The sequence below is a fragment of the Fukomys damarensis genome, unplaced genomic scaffold (genome assembly GCF_012274545.1).
Source record: "Fukomys damarensis isolate Sample0158 unplaced genomic scaffold, DMR_v1.0_HiC HiC_scaffold_4, whole genome shotgun sequence".
Lineage (NCBI taxonomy): Eukaryota > Metazoa > Chordata > Mammalia > Rodentia > Bathyergidae > Fukomys > Fukomys damarensis.
The window spans coordinates 51,485,286-51,510,992 of record NW_022900916.1 but is presented as its reverse complement, the minus strand read 5'-3'; the positions used below and the strand labels follow the sequence as shown (position 1 = coordinate 51,510,992).

The 25,707-nt window shown below is 32.2% G+C and overlaps 1 protein-coding gene and 1 pseudogene across 1 annotated transcript in view; both read left to right on the top strand.

Moving 5' to 3' along the window:
- The window catches only part of Foxp2 (forkhead box P2), a 426,522-nt gene that overhangs the window by 70,714 nt on the left and 330,101 nt on the right, over window positions 1–25,707 (top strand). The window lies entirely within an intron of this gene.
- Window positions 15,559–21,801, top strand: LOC104860647 (annotated as a pseudogene).

Sequence of the window (25,707 nt, the reverse complement as noted above, 5' to 3'; positions counted from 1 at the left end):
TTCTTCTCACTGTTGGTATTAGGATAAAGGCAGTTTCTGCTTGAAGTTCAGTTTGACTTTTCTTTGGGGGAATGCAATTTGGAATTTTCACCTGCCTCTGAAGACTTCTTGTTTGAATTAATCATCTAGACGGTCATCTTCCCAAGGCATCTTGGCTTGCTGGTGAGTTTTCTCCTCTTTTCCTAATTCTTCTGGTTGTTGGAATATGTTTTCTGTTAAGATATAGTCATTAGAGAGGGCTGTAGTTCACCTTATCTTGTTATGATAGTAAATGTTTTCAGATTTAAGGAGGAAATTAAAACCAACAACTGAGACTTTGAGTCTTAAGAGTAACTTAAGAAAGAAAGGGTGTAAATGTCACACTGACAGTTAAACTTTGGAGGATATTTAACCTATACATTATTTTTCTCATAAAAATGTTTAGTAAATGCTCAATGACCACCTAAATGAATGGAGGAAATGAAACAAATTAAAAATATATTGGTAGATTTGGCTCTGGGTTGGGTCCATTAAATGATATGAATATTCAGTCACTTCTTACTATTTCCACATCTGCCATCCCTTCCCAAGCCACCATCATCTCCTCTATAATCCTGACTAGACTTTTGTCAGTGTCTGGTTAACTCTATATGTGTTCCTTTATCCTCAAGTCTGTTTTTAGCACACTTAAAAGCTACTTTTAAAACCTGAATTAGACCACATCACTCTGTCATTTAAAACTCTCCATCTCTCACCTCCCGTTATCCTAGACGCTTTTGCTGTTTCTCTCCTTTTTCTTTCTTTCTTTTTTAGTGTATGCTGATTATACAAAGCGATGGGCTTTATTTATTGTAGCATTTTTCACATGTATCTATAAAATACCTTGATCATACCTGCAGTCACCATTATCCTCCTTACCATTATTCTGTCCTCTTTCTCTTCTCTAACAATCTCCCCCTTTACTTTCATTCTTGCTCGCTCTCCCCAGATTTATCATAGGAGAAAAAACATGGTGTTTATCTGGTCTGGCTTGTTGCACTTAACATGGAGATCTTTGGTTCTATCCACTTCCCTGCAAATGACATGATTTTGTTTTCTTTTATGGCATAATATTAAATTTGTTACAGTGATACACAAGACCACATACAATCTGTCTTTGTATTTGTCCCCCCTTTGTCACTCCGCCACATTACATTACCACGCTGCCCTTTTTGCTGTTTCTCAACACATTGTGGTTGTTCCCACCAGGTGACCTTTGCAGCTGCTGTTCTTCTTTATATCTTCTCTTTATGGGTGCAGCCTTTAAAACACTGTGTGAAATCTACCTCTTCTTCAAAATGTTCCACAATTACAGTCAGGTAGAATCTGTCCCTAACACCTCTCTGTTCTTACGGCATTTTATATATACTGCTGCTATTCTTGAACTAATTTTTAAACCACCAAATTGTGTGTGTGCGCGTGTGTGTGTGTGTGTGTGTGTGTGTGTTTGTGTTTCTGTTTCCTTGCTCCCATTTCACTGTGTTATGACTTCCTAGTTCATTTTATATACTGGCAATACATTCAGTACTGATTCACAGGGGCCTAAAATATTCCCATTGCTCAACCATTCCATCTTCTGTAGCAGAAAGAACTTATGCTTTCTCAAAATATTTAAAAACCATTCTCACTGTCTCTAAAAACTCAGTTGTACCACAGACCTGCCTTGGTAGCTGCTTGTTGCACCTTATAGTCTGCATTCTCAGGTTACCCAAAGTGGTCTCGTCAGACTCACACAAATCATGGGATTCCTTTTAACACAAAGTCACCATTTGTCCAGCCCTCCCCTGAGAAAGTGGTACATTGCTAGCTTCTGGAAAGCTCAGAGACTAGGAGAGGAAGTAGCCTGGGGAGGAGGGTAAAATGGAAAGCCTATCCTCACCAATAATTCGTTCCTACATCCTAAAAGTTGCTGTGTTCCTAGGGCAATATTTACTTTATTAAATGTAAGATTACATTCTAAGATAAAGTATTAAGTTCTATTATTTCACCACTGTTTGAATTTCTCCAGACAAGAAAAAACTGTCTGTTTTATATTTGTGTGACAAAAGGTATAGTGTGATGTCCTCCTTTCTTTAAAGGGCAAAGATGACATGTACACAAAAATTATAATTTAGCATTTTGTCTTATTATTTTTGTTTATATTATTTCATTTTAAAATTTGCAAAAAATTTTCAAAATAGATATTTTAGAAATTTTGGATGTGATAAAAAATTAAGGATTAGACAGGTTAAATAACATTTATAGAGAGTAATGTAGAAAGCCAAGCTAGCCTACAGATTTCACTATCCCCAATTTGCAGTGCACAGTTAATACCGTATTTTCATTATTTGGTTGACAGATAAATGTAATAATTTCATAGAAATTTCATTTTTAAAGATATTCCAAGACAAGAAAACTATGGTCTATGAATACAGACACATAAATATTCAGATAGTTTTAGCAAAACAAATTCAGTAATATAACACATGATCATGCTCAAGTGGGATTAATCTATGGGATGCGAATTATCTTTTTCTTTCCTTTTGGAAATTTAAGATTGAACTCAAGGCCTCTTGCATGCTAGGCAATTACTCTACCATTGAGCTACCTCCCCAACCCTTTTTATTTTTTATTTTTTAAAATTAGTTTAGTAAATTTTAGGTATACAATATAATGACATTCATTATTGGAGATTTGTACCTTTGCATGATGTAACTTGATTGTTTTTTTTCCTCATGAGTTTATTGGTACATTCTAGATATGCAGTACAGTTACATTCATTATTGAGATCTTGTACCTTTATATGACAGGTCTTGGTTTTCATTTTTCCCCTTGTCCCTGCCCTCCCTTCACCCCCTCCTCCCCTCCCCCTTTATAAACACTTCATATCCATTTTTTCATTTTCTCATATTTTTTTTCTTTTCCCTTATTTCCTTTCCCCTACCCTTCCCACTTCCCCTTTAGCCCCTTTCTTCCTATCTCACATTGTCAATTATACCATTAGGATCTTATGTACTATTTTAGATTTGATACTTGGATAAAACTTTCTAACACTCAGGGTTTCTTCTTTAATACAGGGATATTTAGAAGAGTGCTTTATTTCAAAATATTTGGAAATTTTCCAAATATTTTTTGTTAATGATTTTGATTTTAGTTGTGTTGTTTCATTGAAACTGTTTGTGGTAATTTCCAGGTTGTTATTTGTTTTTTGCCTTGTTTTTGTTTTTTCTGATGCCGAGGATTGAACCTGGGGCCTAGCACATGATTGGCGAATATCCTACAACTAAGCTATATCCTCAGCCCTATTTCAAGTCTATAAAAAAAAAGAAATTTCATTTTTTAAAAATTGATAATTTTCTGCTATTATGTAAAATAACAGTGAAGCAATATAATCTTAATTTTAACTGTATTAAATGCATATCTTTATTTTTTAAAATTATATAGATAAGGAAATTGACAAAAAATAGGTCAAATAAATGATAAAAATCTACACATTTTAATTGTTATCTCCTGTATTGGAAGTCACCTTTTCCTAAGGCTGTAGCTAGCATTACAAGGAATGTAGTCACTTTGTCTTACACAAATTTAGTATTTATATATTTTAGTGTTCAATGATTAAAAATAATGCTTAATATAAATTAAATCTGTCATGTATTATATTATATTTTATGTATTGATTTGTGTGTTCTTGGAAGATTATTTTGTTGTATGACAGATATAGCTATAAGTATTTGTGAGGCAGATTCGATGTGTCTACTCATTTAATTTTATATGCAATCCAAATAAGTTTTTATTGTCATCAATATCAGTGAACTTGTATGTAGTGAAAAGCTTAAGTTCTTAGACATATCTAATTGAACCTTTTTATTTAGTTAATTGCACATTTTACCAATTAAAATTAACTTTTTCATACATTAGTTCATATAATGTTTTACTTGCACATATCAAAGCATATTTGTGTATTGATTTTTTGGATATATTCTACTATCTATGGGTGTACTCACTCTGAGTGTAAACAGATAAAAGCCTTTCTTCATGGAGTTATAATCCATTACCTATTTTTATTTTACAATAAATATTTTCAAAATGGAATAGTTCCTGTTACCAGAGATTAAATTATAACTTATTTCCTACAGGCTAAAATCAGAATAACAGTACATTGCCTTTGTGATGCCTTTAAACATTGTGAAAGTATCTTTCTTATTGGTTTTATGCATGGAAAAATCCATTCATTTTATGTACAAGTACTAAAGAAATTAATTTTATATCTATTATTTAAGTGCAAAAGGGAAAAAGAGGACACAGAATAGATTTATATACGACATATATGTATCCAGTGGAACAAGAGGTTGCTGAAAGGTGTTCTCCTTACAAGGAAAAGGTGACATTGAAAAAGGAGATACAGAGCCAGGGATTTAGCTCAGTGGTTCCACCACTTGCCTTGTGAGTGCAGGGTTCCGAGTTCGGTATCCCTGATACCAAAAGAAAAGGAAAAAAAGAAAAAAGAGAGAGAGAGAGAGAGACACACAGTACCTCCCAATTTTCTGGTTTATTCAGTTCCTCATTTTTTTAGAAGAAATAATTCTGTTGCTTTTGACCATTCAGAAAGAATTTCATTTCAACTTTCTTTAAAATTGGTTTTATTTAAACTATATGAAATACTATCAAAGCACTTACAATTTTCCTTCTAGTAAAAAGTGCAATCTAGAGTTTGTTACATTTTTGTCACTTTGAGATTTTTATCTATATATTTTTATCTATATTCAGCATTTAATAAGGAAACATAAACAAAGTTCTTTGTCTTTTCTAGATGTAATCTGGAAGTAGTATGTTAGGTTTGGCATTATCATATACTTTTTATTTTAGAACTTTTAAACAGATTATACTTTACACTATCAAAATTCTATCAATCCATACATCTATCAGTATTTTGGAACCAATATTCTATATCACCATATGTTTGATTTTTCTAAGTCAGTTACTGTAATTTTGGCCTCATCAGTCTTTACACATAGATTCTGTTGCTGGAAGTTTCTTTTGAGAAGAAGTTCTCTTCTTGGGGCTGGAGAGTTAACTCAGTGGTACTGAGGCCAGCACATGGTCCCGAGTTCAATCGCTAGTACAAAAAATAAAAATAAAATTCTCTTCTTTAATTCAGCATCATAACTCCTAATTTTTCCACTGCTTTTTTCTTCTATAATTTCATAATATTCTTTTGAAATCTTTCTTCCCCTTCCTTCCTTGATTACATCCTAGTACAGATACTGTGTTCTGGTCCCTTTGAACTAACCTATTTATTTCTCTGTGGCCCCTGAACATTTCAAATTTAGTCTACTTTTTCAGGAAAATTTATAGTTGCTTTTTGTACAGCCTCCCTCTTCTATGCATTTGCTAGATTACTGATTGTTTGTATTAATGATTCTTTTACCCCCTCACCCTCTTGCACAATTTTCCATTCTTTTTTTTTGTGTGTGTGTCTAGTTGCATATGAGATGTCCCTGTTTTCATCATGTTTCCTATTCCTAAATTATTCTTCTTGGCCACTGTTGTCTATGAATGGAGTTTAATGACTGGTCATCACTGAAGAAATGAAACCACATTCTCAGTATTTTATCTTTATATCAGCATATTTGCTTTGGAAACTTAATAAGATTTTTTTAAAAATCTGACCTTTGTTTATTGGTATTAGTAATCATTTTGTCATAGATTATAAAATCAACAAGCAACAAGAAATTTTCACATTTTACATTAAACTTCTAGTACTAACATTATGCATATATTTAATTTAAATATAAATAATTTTAATAACAGTATGTATAATACTCGATAAATGTTTTCAGCTTAATATATGGCGGTTCTACAAATTAAGAGAGGATCAAAATACTGGATAATAGAGAGGCTAAATGATCCTCATTCTTAATTTTGATATTGATACAAACTCTGGAACATATTTATAACACTAATATATGAAATTTCATAATTATTTTACTTCATTGCAGCCTCCGATATATTTTTTTTAAAAATGGATCTAATGCTTTTTCTGTCAAGATGTACAAAATGTAAGCAAAAAGGACATTTTGTCTTGGGTTATATAATGAGTTTCATAAATTCTAAGAGATTTTAAATTAAAACACTAATAATTACATTTTTATATTTTAAAGCAATTTTCTCAAAATATTAAGATTTTCTGTAAATATTATATGTCCTATTTCTTCTGCATATTCTATGATTTCTGAAAACTTTTAGTCAACATTAAAGCATCAAAATAAATCATCAAAATCATGAGCAAAGAAAATAATGAAGTTAGGTTAGGAATATCTCTTAGAAATATTTTCCATTTAGGCTTGCTCAGTCTTAGAATGTGCCACAGGATCTTTCTGTAGTCTATATAGCAAGTAAAGTAAAGGAGGTAATAGAATTATAAGATGAATATTGCCTATAATATTTTAAAATAATAACTAAAAGAAATCATAGTTTTTCTGTGTACCTAGGTCCGTGAATTTTGTCTTCTTCCTTATAAAAGAAGATACTGTTTAATAAAGTAGGTGAGCAGTAATCACAGATAGTCATTACTTATATCAGTCTACATTTGCCAAGCAGGTAACTCAACTCTGACATTCAATAAAAACATTTAAGTTTCTAACACATTGTCTTCACGGTTAGAGTTAGTTCAGTCATGGTTTGGCCAGATTAAGATATAAGATTCACAGTATCTGGGCTCAGTAGCTGATGTGCTGAATGTCATTAAGGCAATCCTCCATAAATATTATTTCTTTCAACTAGAATTTTGATAAGGATTAGATGGCAAAGAGTACAAAGTTTATACTCTTTGACAAGAATGTGAGGTTCAGAAATCTTACTTAGCTTAGAAGGATTATCTAGGAATAATATGAAGGTGGGGTTTCTGAAAATCAAGGTGGCTACAGCAGAATGTTGTCTGAACAGATGGCTCTTAGTGTCCACTAGTCACGAGAAGAGGTTCAGAAAGGATATAGGGAAAGAGCACAAATCTTTTGCAAAATCATTTCAGGAGTCACTGATAATTAGGAATTTAAGACCTTAAAGTTTATTTTTATAAAATATTCATTGACTTTTATTGGGTGTTTGATAGTTTGTATGGGACATAGGGGATTTACTTTCATTGCTAGGGATTTGTGAGGCCAAACATTAGTTTTCCAATTCCTTTTTTAGAAAATTTTACTAGTTCATGTTGGCAGTACATAATGATTAATCATACTCCTCCTGATGAGTTGGTACATGTACATAACATATCTTAATTATTTTATAACCCCTTCTCCAGCATCCTACCCTCTTCCTTCATTTCTTGGTCCCCTTCCCATTCACAAATAGTCTATCTCTCTGTTTCCTATTATCTCTCTTTTTTCTTGCTCTTTAGTTTATTTGTACTTTGGGTTTCTCATAGAAGACACTACAATATGTAAAGTTGTGTCTGATTTACTTCACTTAACTTTACAGACTCAAAGTGCATCTGTCGTCCTATAAATGACTCAGATTTACTCTTTATAACAGAATAGTGTCCTGTTGTGCGTACACATCACATTTTCTTTGTCCATTCATCCCCAATGGACATATAGGCTACTTCCAATGTTTTGTTATTATGATTGTGCTGCCATAGACATTGGTATGCATATATCACTGCATGGGTGTGCACGTATCCTGGTGATATGATGTCTTTAATTCTTTGGGGAAGATACCTAGAAGGGGAATACCTAAGTCAAATGGCATTTCTAATTTTTGTTTTTAAGTAATCATTATATTGATTTTCATAGTGGCTTTGGTAGTTTAAATTCCTACCAAAAATGTACAGGGATTTATTTTCCCCCACAGCCTTGCCAAAGTTTCTTCTTATGGATTTCTTGATGATAGTCATTTCTGGAGTATGATGGAATATTAATGTTGTTTGTAAAATTTTCATTTCTCTAACAGCCAGCGATATTGAACATTTTTTCATTATTTATTGCCCATTTGAACCTCTGAAAAGTGTATTCATTTTAGTTTCAACAGATAAATAGTAAAGCCAAAGTAAAGATGAGTATATAATACAGTGCATTTTATAGAATTTTTTGCCAGATAAAGATACCCTACATTTGTTTTGGGGCCTAGCCATAATTTACTTAGAAAAATATTCAGAGTAATATTCTTAATCACCTGCCATAACCACAAATTAAGTTGAGGAAAATAAAAATGTTGGGCTTTTAAGAAATGTACCTTCCTAATAAACAGTTATGATATATGTCTCTATGGAATCTAAATATGTTAGAAATAATATGTTTAGCAATTCTTCCTAATCTGTATTGGAAATATTTCAGATAACCCTCGTTCCTCAGCGGCATTCATAAGCTTGAGTTATTCTCTCTTGTACTTCATTGCTTTTCTACTGCTCTTTCTTCCTTTGGATCAGAACCCGGAGATTCATTTCCCTTTAGGAAGCCTTTGTGTCCACCTGATAAAGGATTCCATTACATAGTATACTGTCTCTTCACATCATGTCATAGCTTGAATTGACTGTGTAATTATTAAGTTTGGTACATGCTTTATGAAGCTTGTGTCCATTCTTCTTTAGTTAGATATTTAGCAGTAGCTCATTCATGTTTATTCAGATACTTACTGAATAAATGTATCAATGAATACATTGAAAAAATGAAGTAGAACAAAATTTTTCATCTTGTGTCCCAGTTGGTAGCATTTAATAAATATCTTGTAATAAATGATGTACCCATTAGATCTATTGCACAAAAAATACTAAATATTTCCTGATTTAATGGTATACCACATATTAAAATAAATCATTTTGTTAATGTTTTATTTTCACCATATTATGATTGTATTTAGGGTGATGCAATAACCATAATAATCCTTGTACATGGGGGTAAAAATTTAAGACACTTCAAGTAATTAGAACAAAACTTTTAACTCACAACAAGCAAATAAACTATAAATTCTTTAATCCATGCCTTACAGTCTATCACTGTTATACTGAAATAGACACCGTTTACCTCTTATTAGTCCTTGTTCTTTTATTTTAAACTTTCTACACTAGAGTGGCAAAAATAGCCTTATATTAAGGAGAATATCAATTTGTAAACCCCTTGAAATAATGTTTAGACTAATCACAGTATACTCTCTGGGTTCATCTAGTTAATGGTGAGTGCCTCTACACATCAGTGATTCTGTGGAATTTTCCCTTCTGGCCATTATGTCAATAACCAAGAAAGAGTTAAGAAAAGATCAAGTTATCTCTGTGTGTACACCTTTAGAGAAGAAGGAACTCTTTATTAACAGGCTGTTTTGAAAGCATGAACTTCCACGTGATTTAAATGTTCTTACTGAACAAGTACGTTACATTTTTGATCTACCAAAAAATGAACTGAGTATCACTGAAATGGTATTTGCTTTTAATTATTTGGAAAAATAAATAACTTGTAGCACTTTACGCCCTGTGATGATGGAGAAATATAAACAGTATCATAGTTAGACAATAAAATAAAGAGTTTTCTGAGAAACAATATTTCATAGCATGGGCCTTTGGCTTTATAGAAAAGTACAATAGTGACTGATTCTATGGCTTTCATTATGCTAGTTTAATGTTGAATCATATTGTTTGTGGTAGTGAGCACTGAATTCAGAACTGTGGCCCTGAGCTATATTCCCAGCCTTTATTTTATTTTGAGACCAGGTCTACCTAAGTGGCTGAGTTGCCCTGGGTTTTCCTTGAGCTTGTAACCCTACTGCTTCAACTTCCAAGAATGGTGGCTTGATTTTAATTTTAAAAAATTATTTTAGGATTCTAGTTTTTTTTTTACCTACATATACAAATCTGTTACTTTTTTTCAGTTAGCTTAAATCCTCATCACAGTGAAAAGTTCTTGTTATTCTTCAAGCAAATATATGGGTTTTTTCACTAATAAAAGATTAATAATCTGTCTAAATAATTATATTTACATTTTCATATTATTTATTCTAAAATATTTTAAGACTTAAACTTGAATCTATTATGGCTATTTGTTCATCTACTTTGTCTAGCAGCTTATATTCTAGCATTAGAAAGTTTCATTTCTGACCTGTGAGGCACATGTAAACCATTGCAAAGGTTAAGCTTATAATGGAAAGAGTACTTCAGTGCATGGCAGATTTGCATCGTAGTAGAAGAACATACTTTACAGCCCTGAAGAGACTTACATGAATCATACATATAAAGTGAGTGACCTGTAGGCGAACAGACTATCAGAGAACTACGCGTGAGCCTTGAGGAAATTCACTAATATTAGTTATTTGTTCTAATTATATATATATGTTTATATATATATAATTTAATAATCAATAAATCGAATATAATACAATAAATCAATCAATAAATTTACTAATAATTTCTGTTTATATTATTTGGACCCTACTAGATAGTAAACTCACATAGCTGTATAGGCAAGGGTGTATTACTCTTTACAATAATGAAAAAAATAGAAATGATTTGAAAGTTCATCCACAGTGAATAACAATTGGCTGCCATTTTTATAAAAAAGAATATATTTCTATTACATATGCTGTTGATAGAAAAAGCAGGTTATATTTGAAGAAACAAAATTGTGCATGCGTACATGTGTGTCTCTATATATACAGTGATGTTTGTGCATCTGACCAGTGATAATTTTAAGGACAACGGAACATTACAGCTCAAATGCTTTATAGTGCCTATCTCTAGATAAAAAAAAAATGAGATAAATTAGATGTGCAGAGATATTTTCCTTGTACATATTTTTAAAAATAAGAAAAAAATTTAATTTGTATTTGATTTTGAAAAATTTAGAAGTAGAAGTAAGAAAGATCCAAGATATAGGACTAGATTTATTTAACACTGTAATTTAGTATTGGTTGTGTGCCAAAAGAAAAGCCATGCAAGAGGAATACAATTTTTTTATATTAAAAAGACAAATACAATGCACTAAGAGCCAGAAGGTGCTCACAAACTAACAAGCTCCTTGAAATCAGTGTCTTTGTGATTGTGACTTGCAGTGTCTTAATGGAAGCAGATGAATCTCAGAGTTATTTATGTCATTATTTAAGACAGATTAAAGTAATGGCTATTAAGAGGTTTATCTGGTAAATATCTATTTTGTGGAGATTTTAATTATTTTAAGCAATGTAATTGTTTTAAAATGACAACAAGGGATTTAGTACATTGGCGCCTTGCAGGCACAAGGTACTGAGTTCAATTCCTGGTATTGAGTAAATATACAAATAAATAAGACAACACACCAAAGGATTTACATTGAACAAATAAATTAAATTGAAAATATTTACGTTACTTGGCTGGGAATTTAGCTCAGTGGCATCGTGCCTGCCTCACAAGCACAAGGTCATTAGTTCTATCCCCTGTACCAAAAACAAAAACAAAACCAAAAAGTATATTTAAGTTATCTTCTAATTTTAGAAATTACTTCTATGTACGCTATGCTGGCCTTTTGAAATCCTTTGCAATCCTTTAAATTTAAGGAATAGCCTTTAGTTCAGCCCATCTTCTTTCTATATCTAAGATAGATGAGATGAATTACAGAAATCTATCAAGAATTTCAAAATCCCTTCCATATTTGTTGTTGCATATAAAAATGACTTTTTATCCTTTCATCTTAGGAAGTCATGCGGTAGCACTAATAAAGAAAGGAAATAAAAATATGGGAAAATGAAAAACCAAAAACAACCTTTCTGTGACTAGGTAGGGGTTGAAAGGTAGAAGAGAGGGAAGGGAAATGGGGTAGAAGCAAGAACCAAGATATACCATGTATGGGTACAAATTCCCAGTAATGAATCTGGTCATAATGTATACCTAAAATGTACCAATCACTTAATGAGTAAGTGAATAAATTAAGTCTATGATGAATTTTATTATATCTTAATTACATTTTCATCAATATTGAAAACATGGAGTATATACCTGGGCAACATGTGTTATGATAAAATTTTACAATAAATGGGATAAGGAGATGTCAATAATTTGTAAACTTTAAAAATATGCATTTACATTTTAATTTAGCTTTAAAATACATAAAAACATTGAAACTACGTAAACCTATGATAGAGTCCTGTTACAATCTGTTTTTCAATTCCCTTCACAAAAGTCTCAGAAGCTTGACAGAAATAAAGATTAAGTAGGAAAAGTATCACAGCAGTTAAAACATATAAGAGATCTCTCAATATTTTTATAGTTCTTTGGAATAAATTAAGGGTATGTTTGCAATAATAGCTAAGATTAAACATTAAGATAAAGTGTGATATATAAAATTCAATAATCTTGGCAACTGTACCATGAATTGGTCATTGGATTGAGTGTGGAAGAATATGTGTCATATTTCACTCAGGCTAGAAAGGCTTTTCATTTTCTCCAAGGAATAACAATACTTTTATAAAATGTCAAATATTCTTAACTAGAGTAATTGAATCAAGTCCTTTTCTGACATTTTCTGCAGTCACATCTCATATGTGGAACAAATGACAAACCTGTACTAACTAACATAAAGTCATACCCATCTACTAAATTACTAGCATTGATTACCTCTATTTGACCCACCAATTCATTTACTTTCTGTGCCTCTGTGTTTGTGCATTTAAATTTATGGAGGATGGTGATGGGTTTAGGAAGAATTGACTTTGTAGTGGTTTAACGAACTGAATATGGACAAGTGCAACTTTCATTGTTAAGTAATTTATTAGACAATTATTTATTAAAATATAGTGCCTTCACTTAAATATTGTTTATCGTGAAATGGATTTATAATTATGCTAGAAACTGGTTATGTAGACAATCTGTAGGAAATTGCTGCTTTAGAAGAACTCTTATCCACTATTTTTCAGCCTTGAGGATTTTTTTATTATTTATAGTTACAATTGTATATTTGACTTGATACCTAGCTTTTCATCTGTCAGTGTATTATGGAATATCTAAGGCTGTTTAGAAATTAATGCCTTAGAATTCAGCATTTTTCACATTTTTGTCTTTTATAAGCAATGCTTTCTGTTTTCCTTCTCCTAATTCCAAGTTATGTTACTCTAGAAGAAAGGAAATCTGAGACTCAATTACAACAGCAAGAGTGGATGTAGATTGGGATGAAGTTTGCCCAATTTATAATTATCAATGCTGCTTCTTCGAGTTTTGTGGCTTGTGAAACATCAGTCAGGACAAAGTTTGAAAAAGCTGGTGAGCTTGGCTCTTATACCACTAAAAATGCAGAAATATCAATGGTAAATATTATCTTAGAAGGAAAACATGTTAGATTATTTTAAAATGTCAAGTCTTCTGTCTATTGCTTCTCTGAAAGAACTATAAAAAAGCCAGGATCAGTGAAAATTGGAAAAACTGAAGAATGTGTAGATCGGTTTCAAAAGGCAAAAATATTGTAGGTTCCTTTACCAAAAGATACATAAAGTATTAGAACAACCCCCCAAATCCACTCTTTTCCTAGAAGACGGAAATATTCACTTGAAGAGTTTGTCACCAATTTGTAATTTCCACTTAGTTTAGTTTAAAATTAGGAATTTTTGAGCTCAAAGAGCTTAATAAATTACATCTACTTTTACCTTTTCCTACTGCTGAAATTTTCCTCACTTAACTTTCTAGTGACTGTAATTAAGTTCTCCTCAGGCTCCTGTGATTAGAGGTTCTTTTCACCATTCAAAAACACAAGTTGCTGTACTTATGCTTGTATGAACAAAAGTTCTCCAAGCATTTCTTCCTTCTTTCCTTAAATCCATTTTTGTGTGAAATTTTTAGTATTGCGCTGTAGTATGTTACAAAAGATATGCATAAAATTAGATTTAGGGTAATTACTTAAGCAATACTTTCTTTAAAACCATCAATATTTTTTAACTCTCACATTGTAATTTATTATGGTTCTATAGTTTTCTCACTTTGTGGTAAAATTTTAGAATAAAATACCTTGGAATGTGTGTGCAACACAAAGAAATATGCTGTAAGACTTACGCTTATAAATCCTTAGAATTGATTCTAAAAATTGAGTCCTTGATCTGATTCTAGAATTGAGTTCTTAAAATTGATAATAATTAATTCACTGTTGATGTTTGAACCCTGGGTAAACAGTGTCCATAAGTGTGTGACTCTGAAAAGTAGATTCCTCTCCTTAAAATATAAATTATATTTATTTATTTGGAGTAAAACTAAAAAAAAGAAAGTAAAACTAAGAAAAGAAGTAGTTCCTAAATTCACTCCATTCAATTAAAAAAGAAAGGGTTTAAAAAATTAATTGGCCTTAACTGAGTGAATTAAAAGAAATAGAGCAAAGATCAATTGATTCATGGTGCAAACTTTCATATATCTATACATTTTAAAATTTAATATAGTTTCAAAGCTAAATTTGAAGTTTAAAGATAAAATGTACCTCTGACCAAATCTAGTTTGTATTGTTAGTTTCTTAAGTTAGTGGAAAACATGTGTATGTTCCTTTGATTGAGAAAAAAGAAAAACAGAGAGAGATTATGTTCAAATTTAGACACAAATTTCATTCGTTTAGAGTTGATATTTATATTCCAAATTAGTTTTCCTCACCAAAAACTACTGCGTTCCACAATTAAAATAATTATTTTGTTCATTAATGAAGCAAGAGTGTTTCTCTTTAAAGATTGAAAACAAAAGCAAATACAGAAAATTTCTGTGAGCTATAATGGGGATTTGGTAGATTTTCAGTAAAAGGTGCTCCTTTGTTTACATAGATATGCAAATGTAAGTACTAACTTTCATCTTATTGAAGATATAAAAGCCATTTTTAACTTTTTTTACAAAAAAGCATGAACATTGGATATTAATGCAGAATACTGTGTGATGAATTGTATTGCTATTATTTGCTTTTCTGAGAAATCTTATTTGTATGTGACTATATGCTCAGACATTGAGAATATAAGTGAAATACCCTGAAAAGTATCACATGATGGCACTGTTTCCATTTCCACATCCAACATTATGAAATAAATCTATAATAAACTAGTATTAAGAATAGGCAGTAATGCCAGTGTATTTTGTATAATTTATATAAAATAAAAATCTAACTACTATAGTTTTTACTATGGCACCAGAGTAGAGTCATAGATTTTAAAAGTTTGTATATTCATAATGTCTGTAATGTAGATCAGAAAGACATAGTTTATCTAGAATGTTAAAATTTTCATCTGCTGTCAATTTAATTACTTAAATTGCTTTATGAATCATTTTATAATATCATGAGCTATATTTTATATTTCAGTTTTATTTTGGAATAATAATTATTATACATATGAATTACCTACAGTAGATGTGGTTACTGATATAGAAATGTTATTGAAGAATGCAAAGAAAATGTATAAATAAGGCTAACTTGAAGAAAATATTTGGATCAGTGGTTGAGGAGCTCAAGCATAATTTTAAAATGAACAAAATTCAAGTGTAGCCAAACTGAATATTTAAAGAGTTCATTAATCTGAAGAATGTGGATGGTAAATGATGTGTGATTTCAAATACCATAATTTATTATGGTAAACACTCTCTCCTAAACAATAGGCATGACACAAATGATGTTGAGTGATTATCATGTGAAGAATGAAAGTACAATAATTTTCCCTATACAACAGAAAAGGAAAAAATATGTGTGTATGTGTATCCATTATATATAGTGGATTTTAAAAGATAAACCATATTTTATTGTTAATAATGAATTAACAATGGCAGATATTGCTGCATCTTCCCAGTAGCAAGAGTGTGGTGAAAAAGGCTTAAAGCTCTAAGAAGATGAAATGATGCCCCCCTAGTGATCTTACAGAACCTAATGGCCAGAAATTGGAAGTGCAGCAAGTGAGTGCTTTATGAATACGTTAAAATGTTGCCAGTTTATATTCTTTTTGATATAACAAAAAAAAAAAAGACTTGTATTTTTTCTTTAACCACTTAATTTGTGAACTCACCTCAGATAAAGCGTATATCTGAGAAGTATTGTTTTCATTCTTTAAAAAGTAATATGCAAAGTCACCACATGCATTAAAAATTTCAAATATTTATCTTGATAAAATGCCAGAAATTTTTACTATATATGCTAGGCATAAACCTTAAACATGTAATCACAAAGAGACAAATTCCTCACTCAGATACATGGGTGAGAGACACTTCTCTGATACTTTGTCATACTGAATCTTTTTTCACTTTCGTCTCTGAATAGCTGCATTCTTATTATGCAAATAATAAATAAACACATTGTCTAGGTAATCCATAACAAGGTTTTCAGCTCCCTGAGAGATTCAAGGATACATTGTTGTCATATCACTTTTGGGGGGAAAGTAAGAGTTTGTATAATACTTTTCACATATAAAGAAAATGTATTTGTGATAGTGAGGATATTGTTGCAAATTTTATATTGACAAAAGTTCTCATAAATCTGTAGTATAAAGGAGAAAAATATCCATTATAAGGATCTGCTCATTTCCCTTATATGCAAAGTGGGGAGGGCACAGAGAATATTGAAATAAGAGAGTTCTGTGTTCACTGTATTTCACCATGCAAATTACTTGCAATTTCCAAATGCCAGTGTTACTTTTCAGGACAAATTTCACACAAAAGGAATTCAGTGATTATTCATCCAGTTTAATTAATTCAATTAAATAAGTCTGATGCTGTCAGGTGTTCTTTTAATAATTGAATCAACATGCAGATACATAATAAGCATAAAAGCGTTTCTATGGCTGCAGTTAATTTAGATCCAAAAGAATCTGCTATTCCTCTACATTTGATATAGATTATTCTATAATATTTCAGTAATGGGTTGCACAAAGGCTGGCTTTTAATTCTTTGCTTTCTCGAATGTCTTTATATATAATGGTTTAAAACAGAAGGTGTTCAAGAGAGGGTGACCTTTTTCCATTACCATGGTTCCTGTCATTAATGCATTATAATTTTCTTTAGAAGTCTGGAAAAATGTGTATGTGTGCAATACGTAGCAGGTATGAATCAAAGCATGTTAGTGAAAGTTCAGAATTGTTATTACTTTTAAAAAGAAAAGACTCATGGAACACAAATTATTATTCTTAGTATATATTTATTTTTGGTACTGTGAGTGATTAAACTGTTTTTACATGTTATTCTAATCAGGCTTAAATTTTGAGTTTTTATAGTAATTGTCATCTTACTAATACTCTAATGTGTTTTATAACGAAATTTAAACCACAGAAGAAAGCGATTCTCAATTTTGATTTTTGCACAAAGGTAGCCTCATATAATATTAAATTATAAAAGGATATTAATCATATATAAAGAAGAAGGACTAGGGTAAAATGATTTATTTGGAGTTCTCAGCAGTGCTTGATGTCATAATTATTGTAAATATTAATTGCTGTGCTAAAATATAAGCAAGCCGATTTTGTATTAGATGAAAAATGAAAATAGACTGTGTACTGGTAAATAGATAATCATACAAAAGTAATTGGGGTTTTAAAACCCCAATCTATTCTGCCAGCATGAGCTCGTTTGCATGTTAATCACAAGAGTGATTTCCTACTTCACAAGGAAGTCCACACTCTTTCATAACCACTTTTAATTGCATTTAAAATGATTCAGGTTTGTAACATTAGAAATGAAGGCGTATCTGTGTCAAATTAATAAAAAATGTCCCTGAAAATCTTTATAGACTATAAACACTCAAATATTTTAAGGACTTCTATTTTTAATTGGAATATGTAGAGGCCCATTATGTATTTTGAGTGTTATTAATGATAGCATAGCTTTGGTACAATGTGCCAATTTTAAAAGACAGATCACTTAAAATGTAGAGTGTTCTAATACATTTTCAATTATGTGAAAATTTCTTTAATTTTAAATATAGGATCTTGCTCTGAAAGTTAATTTTAAATTTTTATAATAAAATATTAGTTTATAGTAGAAGAATTAACAGTGATATTTTGTACATTGCCTAGTTTTATAAATTCTATGGCAAATAACTCCAGCCTCCAATCTCCCTTAGATGAACACATTCTCAATATTAAATTTTTACTAGTATTAATAAGCTTTTCAATAACAAAATTTAATGCTGAAAGTTATTAACTAGTTTCACCTGTGAATATTTTTAATATTAACTGAAAGCATTTTATTACTGACAGTAAATATTAAAACTACCATTTAAAAACTATTATGGGATAAGAGTACATTAAGTCCAGAAATAATTTTTTTAATTTTTAAAAATCATCAGTTTCATATATTTCCAGGACCAATGTAAATGGTATTTTAGTGTTCACATCATGAAAATTTTCTTTACTTTACTCTGCTGTACAGTATATAATAAGGAAATGTTAGAGTTAAGGCAGAATTATGTGCAAAACTGAAGAAAATGTTGCATTTTTTATAAATTCACCACAAATATAGTCTTATCATTAAGATACAAAAACTAAGTTCCAGGGAAGATGTTCACACACACGAGCACACATATAAACACATCTGTATACAAATTTGATGAAAAGTTTGATGATTGAAGAAAAAGCACAATTTAAAAGAGGGTATATTTGCTTTCATCACCAGGTGTTCTTTCTAATATAAATGGCCGAGATGATGTTTCCATAGCATAGCTTGAGGTGCTCTGGAGATTAAAACTACCAAAACAGATCTGTTAAATTTTTCATGGGAAGGGTCCAAGAGGGATAATAAGCCAATATTTCTTGTCCCGTACTCCAGATGTTTGATGTAATTCTGCATCTCTCTAAACTAAATTGCACCTTTCCCCAAAAAGGTGCAATGTGGAGCATGAGATGAAAGGCAAGAGCTGTTGAAATGTTAATTTTACTATCTGCTGTTGAGGTCTGCTACCTTTTTGTATTTTTTTCTTACTCCCAGTAGCTCGATTCTGTTTTATGAATGTTGAGGTATTCCAGTTGTTTGAAGTATAGAAACTAAGAACATGACTTTGACTTACAAAACAGCGTGTTACATACTTTATGACAATGTGATAGATGGACTTTATTTTAGTAATTTCCTCCTTAGATTTTAATGTATTAAAATGTTAAAAATATTAATGTGATCAGTGGTAATACATAGTGACTATAATTTTTATTCTTTTAATCTTAGGCAAATGATAATATAAAGAAAACAATTAGTAGCAATTACCCTTTTTCATCCATTTGTTCTGTTTTACCTAAAGGCTTGGGTTTGGGGTTTTGTTTTTTCTTTTTCATTTCTTTTCTTTCCTTTTCTTTTCTTTCTTTTTCTTTTTTTGGTTACAAGCCTACAGTGTTCAAGGCAGAACATTCTGGTGCTTTACTTTCTTTGAGAGTAATGAATGCAGTTTGCAAGTTGCAGCCCTTTTGTGATGATAAATCTGAGATGTCTTCTTTTTCGAGCACCAAGTCCTTGTCAGATGTAAGGCAAGTTCTATAGCTCTGTAACTCTCATGTTCCTTTTTCTGAGTTCATAACTATTTGTGGTACAGCTAATTTAAATGTGTGAATATAAAAATATTTCATTTTCTTCATTGTAATACACTGCAATTTAGTATAGTCAGACTGAGATGCTATTGTTTTATCTTAAATTCAAGCTCATTTATACAAACTTACTTTACAAGATAGGAATTCTTACTTTTTATATGTTATATAATAGGTGAACATGATTGAGTTCATAATTCTGCAACAATATGTTTCTGCCTTACATTAAGTCCTTTATTTTTAAGCACGTTTTTCAGAATAACAACAACGATAGCAACAAAGCAGATTCATTGTCTATTTGAATATAAAGAGCACTGATAACTCTGGAGTCGATTGATTGAAAAAAACTTTACATATCCTTCAGTTTTCAAGACTGCTCAATGAAACAATCACTTAATTATAGAGATACTGTGCTTGTAAAACTTTCATTTTATTTGAGTAAGGTCTATAATAAGAAACTATAGGAGGATGATTTGTCCTAATCCCAGAAAGTTGTTTGTTAATAGTAAAAGATTTATTGGTACATTTTAAACATACATAACGATGACACTCATCTTAGGGAATTTGCACCTGTACACAATAGTTCCTGCCTGCCCTTCCCCCGTCACCTTCCCCTTCCTATGTACAAAAGCTTTGTTTCAGTTTTTTTCTTCTATTTTTACATTTTTCATTTTCGTTTCTTCCTTTCCCTCCTCCCTTGTTCTCCTTTCCATTTGGACATTTTCTTTCCATTTCCCAGGATTTATTATACATTTTAGTCCTTGTTTCCACTTTTGGTCTCTCACACCAGAGGAACACTGCAGTATTTAAATATATGTTTCTGATTTATTTCACTTAAGGGTGTGCTCTCTGGGGTAGGCGGAAGTGACGCCAGCACATTCGGACTCCTCTTGTGTAACGCCTTGGCCCCTCCTCCTAGAGTGGGTGCCTTATCCAGGGCAAGCCGGGAAAACAGTGTCTGCCTTGGAGCAGATCGTGAACAGTGTCAGAAGACTCTTGGCTTAAGGGCGAATGACTCAGCAAATAGATCAACAAGAGTAGGGAACTCCTTGTGAACAATATATCCCATCTAGACACTGTGCTTGTGGTACTGATTGTAGAAGAACACTCCTTGGACATCCTTGCTTTTTGTTTGTGAAGTTTTCTTTGCCTAGTGTTACTGACTTGGAAACTTTAATTTCACAAGTTCAGCTTTTCATCAGTACTTGTAATGGGGAACTCATTCGATATGCAAAAGACTCTTTTGCTGGATTTTGCCATCAGCAAACAAATGCACTTGTGCAAAGAAAACAGCCCCTGCGAGGAATTGGCATCCTTAAGCAAGCCATAGACCAGATACAGATTAATACAAACCAGCTGACATCAGTACATGACGATCTCTGCCAGCTTTGTTTGCTGTAAGCCTGCCCCTGCCATACCTTGATGTGGACATAACGGATGTTCATAAAGAGAATGGAGCCTATGATGAAAAACACTTTTTATGTTACTATTATTATTCAGGGGTGATTTATATACTGGGCTGAACGACTTTGAAAGAGCTCTCTACTTTTATGAACAGGCTATAACTACTCCTGCTATGGCAGAGAGTCATATCATGTTGGAAACATATAAAAAGTATATTCTAGTGTCTTTGATATTTCTTAGGAAGTACAACAGCTACCAAAATAAGCATCTCAAATTGTGGGCAGATTCATTAAGCCTCTCAGCTGTGCATACCATGAGTTAGCACAAGTTTACTCAGCCAAAAGCCTCTCAGAACTGCAAAACCTGGTAAACAAGCACAGTGAAACTTTCTTTGTTTTCTTTTTCTTTTCTTTTCTTTCTTTTTTTTTGGGGTGGTGGTGGTGGTACCGGGATTCGAACTTGGGCCCTTGTGCTTGTGAGGTAGTTGGTGGAACCACTGAGTGAAATCGCCGGCCCCAAGCACAGTGCAACTTTCACGTGCAACAACAGCATGGGCCTGGTGAAACGGTGCTTCTCTTCCCTCTGTAAGAACATTCACAGGCTAACAAAGACTTTTTTTTAACACTGTCATTACAAGGTATGGCAAATTGTGTGCAGTTATCTAGGCCTTAGGAGGTGGAAAAGTATGTTCTACACATGATAGAAGAAGAAAAAATTTTTGCAAGTATTAACAGGAAGGATGGTATGATCAGTTTCCATGATAATCCTGAAAAATATAATAACCCAGCCATGCTTCATAACATTGATCAAGAGATGCTTAAGTGCATAGAGCTGGACGAGTGGTTGAAGGCCATAGACCAGGAGATTACAGTAAATCTTCAGTTCCTACGAAGGAGTATGTGTTCACAAGAAGATAGTTCAGGAAACAAGCCCTTCAGTTATTCCTGAAACTAACACCCATCCTGAATTCAGCAGGAGAAATGGTTACCTTGGCCAATGCCAAGCAAGTGAGACGAGGGCAGCAGGGAGCAGCAAGCCTATTCTGCCTGGACATTAAAAAATTCAATTTTAATTTTGTTTTGACATCTTCAGTCCTATGTGCCTTCAGAAAATCACTCTTTCTGCAAAGAAAGGAAAAAAAAATTGCAAACTTTGGAGAAAAAAAGTGTGGTCTCAAGGTTCATCCATATGGCTGTAAATGTCTCAAGATCATCCTTTTTTAAAAAATTGATTAAATCTAATGGTACATTATGATCACATTTATCATTGGGGATTTGTACCTGTCTGTCATATATCTTGGTTCTTGTTTAATCCTCATTCTCCTCCCCTTCCTTCCATGGCTTCACCCCTCCCTATTTACAAAAACTTTATTTTTGTTTTTTCCTTCTATTTCCATATTTTTCCCTTCCCTTCTTTCCTTATCCTCCCCTTCCCTATTTACCCTTCCCCTTTGGACCTTTTCTTCCTATTTCACAGTATGTGTTGCACATTTTGGCCCTCTTTTTGTTGGAGTAGTGTACATTATGTACAAAAGACCATATCTTCTTTATCCATTCATTGGTTGGTGGGCAGTTGGGCTGTTTCCAAGATTTAGCTATTACAAACTGTGCTGCTATAAATATGGGTGTGCATGTATCACTGTGGCATGATGCTTTTAATTCTTTCAGGAAAGTACCAAGGAGGGGAATAGCTAGGTTGAATGGAACCTCTTGTTTTAGGAATCACCACACTGATTGCCACAGTGGTTACACCAGTCTATACTCCCCCCGACAGTGAAGAAGGGTTCCGTATTCCCCACATCCCATCTTAGCTTTTGTACTGGTTGATTGCTTGACAACAGCCATTCTTTTCGTATAATTAATTATTTCATTTCAGTTGAAATTGTGAAGATGGTGATATCTATAAGTTGGAGACTAAATAGCTTGAATTATGAGTAACCTTACATTAGTATACTACCTGGAGAAAGTATGAGTCATAGTCAAGTCACTGTATGTATAGAACACACTAAGACGGGCCAGGGATTAGCCCAGTGGCACTGTGCCTGCCTTGCAAGCACAAGGTCCTGAGTTTGATCCCTGGTACAAAAAACAAAACAAAACAACAAAGAACACACTAAGGAAGGAATTGTAGGAAATGATAGTGCTTGTGTGGTGCTGATGAAAAATGTGCCAAAATAGTTGCTAAGTTGATTTTACCTAATTAAATGTTTGTCATTTTTTCCTCTTAATATTGGCCTTCAAATTCAGATATATATATTTTTTATTCAAACAGGCCATCCTCAGTGGCATTTACCACCTCCCTTACAAAATAATTTTCAAACTGCTTCACATACCTTTGTATAAGACAAGATTTGGGAGCTACTATAATAAATGTAGGGTTGAAATTCAATAAACAGCATTTTTTGATATTACTTCTTTAAATTAAATGTACAAAAGTCGATTTTCTCATATTAATATTGCAGCAAAATATTCCCTCCTGGTGTTTTCATTCTTACTGTATGGCAGTACCACCCCAAGAATTAAACTTCTGAACTGTTGTTTTAATGTAAAAAATCAAGGAAACTTAAAAGACTGAAAGTTTTCTTTGCCATTATGTGTTTTGGGTACATCATCTTGTCTCATCAAAAATGTTACTTTTGCGGTGTGGTGGCTCACACCTGTAATCCCAGCACTTGGGACGCTGAGGCAGGAGGATCACTACGAGTTTGAGACCAGCCTGAACTACACAGTGAGTTCCAGGTCATTCTCAACTACATATGAGAAAGTTGAGGAGTACAAATAAGTAAATATTTTCTCTTTCTTGATCAATTGTTCAGTAACAATCTAACTCTGTGGTGGAAGTGATTTATTTTTATTGTATTTCTATCATTTGCCTTATAAATTTGAAATTTTGTTATTAGTTGCACACCAATTTATATATTCTTAGAAAGTTGTCTTTCTGTAATTGTGGTAGTGATTTTACACATTTGTTTCTACCTTCAAAATATTTTCCTGATGCTGCTGCAGTGTCACTAGTTTTCTTTTGGTGATTTGTCTAGTGTAAAGTCTTTGTTTCTCCTTTTACCTTCTCAGTATGTTTCTGTTTTAGATGTGATTTCATAACTAGGATGCTTACTTTCTCTCCTTTTTACTAAATTCAAAATAATGTAGCTGATGAATTCAGTCCTATTACTGACATGTTCCCATGTGTATTCATCACATTATTTGGTGTTCCTGTTTCCCATCACCTCCTCTGTCTCTCAAGGCAGAGTGAGCTGCCCTCCTCTGTACATTCAAGCCATCTATGCTCACTATTAATGCTATTTGCTCATGGGCAGCGTCTCCCTTGTTCTAAGAATGTATTACCCCAGGGACTCAACTCTATTAGTTCTTGAGTTCCTGGAGTATAACATAGTGTGTAACACATAATTCAGACCCAGTATTTATTAAATAAATGAATATGCCTAACAAAGAAACTAAGATAAACCATCCCAGGGATGGAGAACTAGAAAAAGTGTAAGAGGAGAGAGGAGCAAATAGATGAAAAGGATCCCTGTTCTCTTTAACCTCTCCCCACATCTCACCCAATATGTGCAGATGTATCTGGTTAACCATGGTTACCATAGGGAGTATGTCTCAAAAAACAACAAACAAAAAGTTACTTTTAATTATTATCAGACACAAAAATCAAAACTTTTCCTAAAAGTAAGCTAAATGTTGCATATTAAAACCCTGTGTATGTGTGTATGTGTTTGTATGAGTGGTTGAAAAAATTATGTCTTCACTTTTTACTTTAACTTATATGGTAAATTTAAATATTTATTTAGCATTAAATAATCACATTCATTATCCTGAACTACACCATTTTGTTATCGATATTTTTATTATCTTCTTAAAATTAAGGAAGGTCAGAATTCTTAAAGTTCCAGTGTAATCATCAGCACCCAAGATATTTATTAGTAGGCCAAAATCAGACTGATGGTAGCATGTTGATAATATTTCTAAATTCAAGTTCTAACTAAATACAGCATTGTATTTATTTTACAATGGAAGTAAGCTGATCAGGAATAGTATATAACATTTAACTTTTACATATATAGTATATTTGGGAAAAAAACATGAATGACAGAGTAAATTCACATAGATAAATGCATATATAGAGTATAAATAATATAAAATCGATAAATTTCTTCAGAGTAGTCACAAACAGATCCACTAAGATACTCAGGGGAATAATTGCCTCACTATGAACATTAAATATTTTTCAAAATAATTTATTGCTAAAAATACATGCTAGGTGGTGTTGGTGGTCTCTATCAAAGAATTACAGTAGTCATAAATAATCGTCCATGTATCCATCAGCTAAAGCCTATTTCTCTCTCTTTCAGTTTTCTTTATGACAGGAAAAAAAAACTTTACATTCTAATGAGTTTACTAGACAATTTTTTTGGAATATTTTCCTCGCCCTTCCCCTTTTTGGTTTATACTCTGACTGGTTCAGATGCCAGGTAATATTTAATAGTCTGCCCATAAATGTTTCCATGTGTCAGGAGTTTTGACTGCCCAAAGGAATCACTGCCAGAGTCTACTAGATTCTTATGACTAGCTCGGAAGCCAGTTATTCAGAATCTAGGTTCTGTTCTTGTCTGGAACTTACCTTCCTTTATGTTTCATTTTCCAGCTCATTAATGGGTAGTAAGCCCTTTGAGGCTGGATAATCCCTGCCAAAGGCTTTTTCTAAGTAGGAGGCATCACTCCTCATGATACACAAAGTTTTGTGCGATGTTATTGTTATTTGCATAATGATAAAGCGCTATCATGAACTTAGAAACAATAATAGAAAACTTCCATTTTGATAATTCTATTTATATTCTCA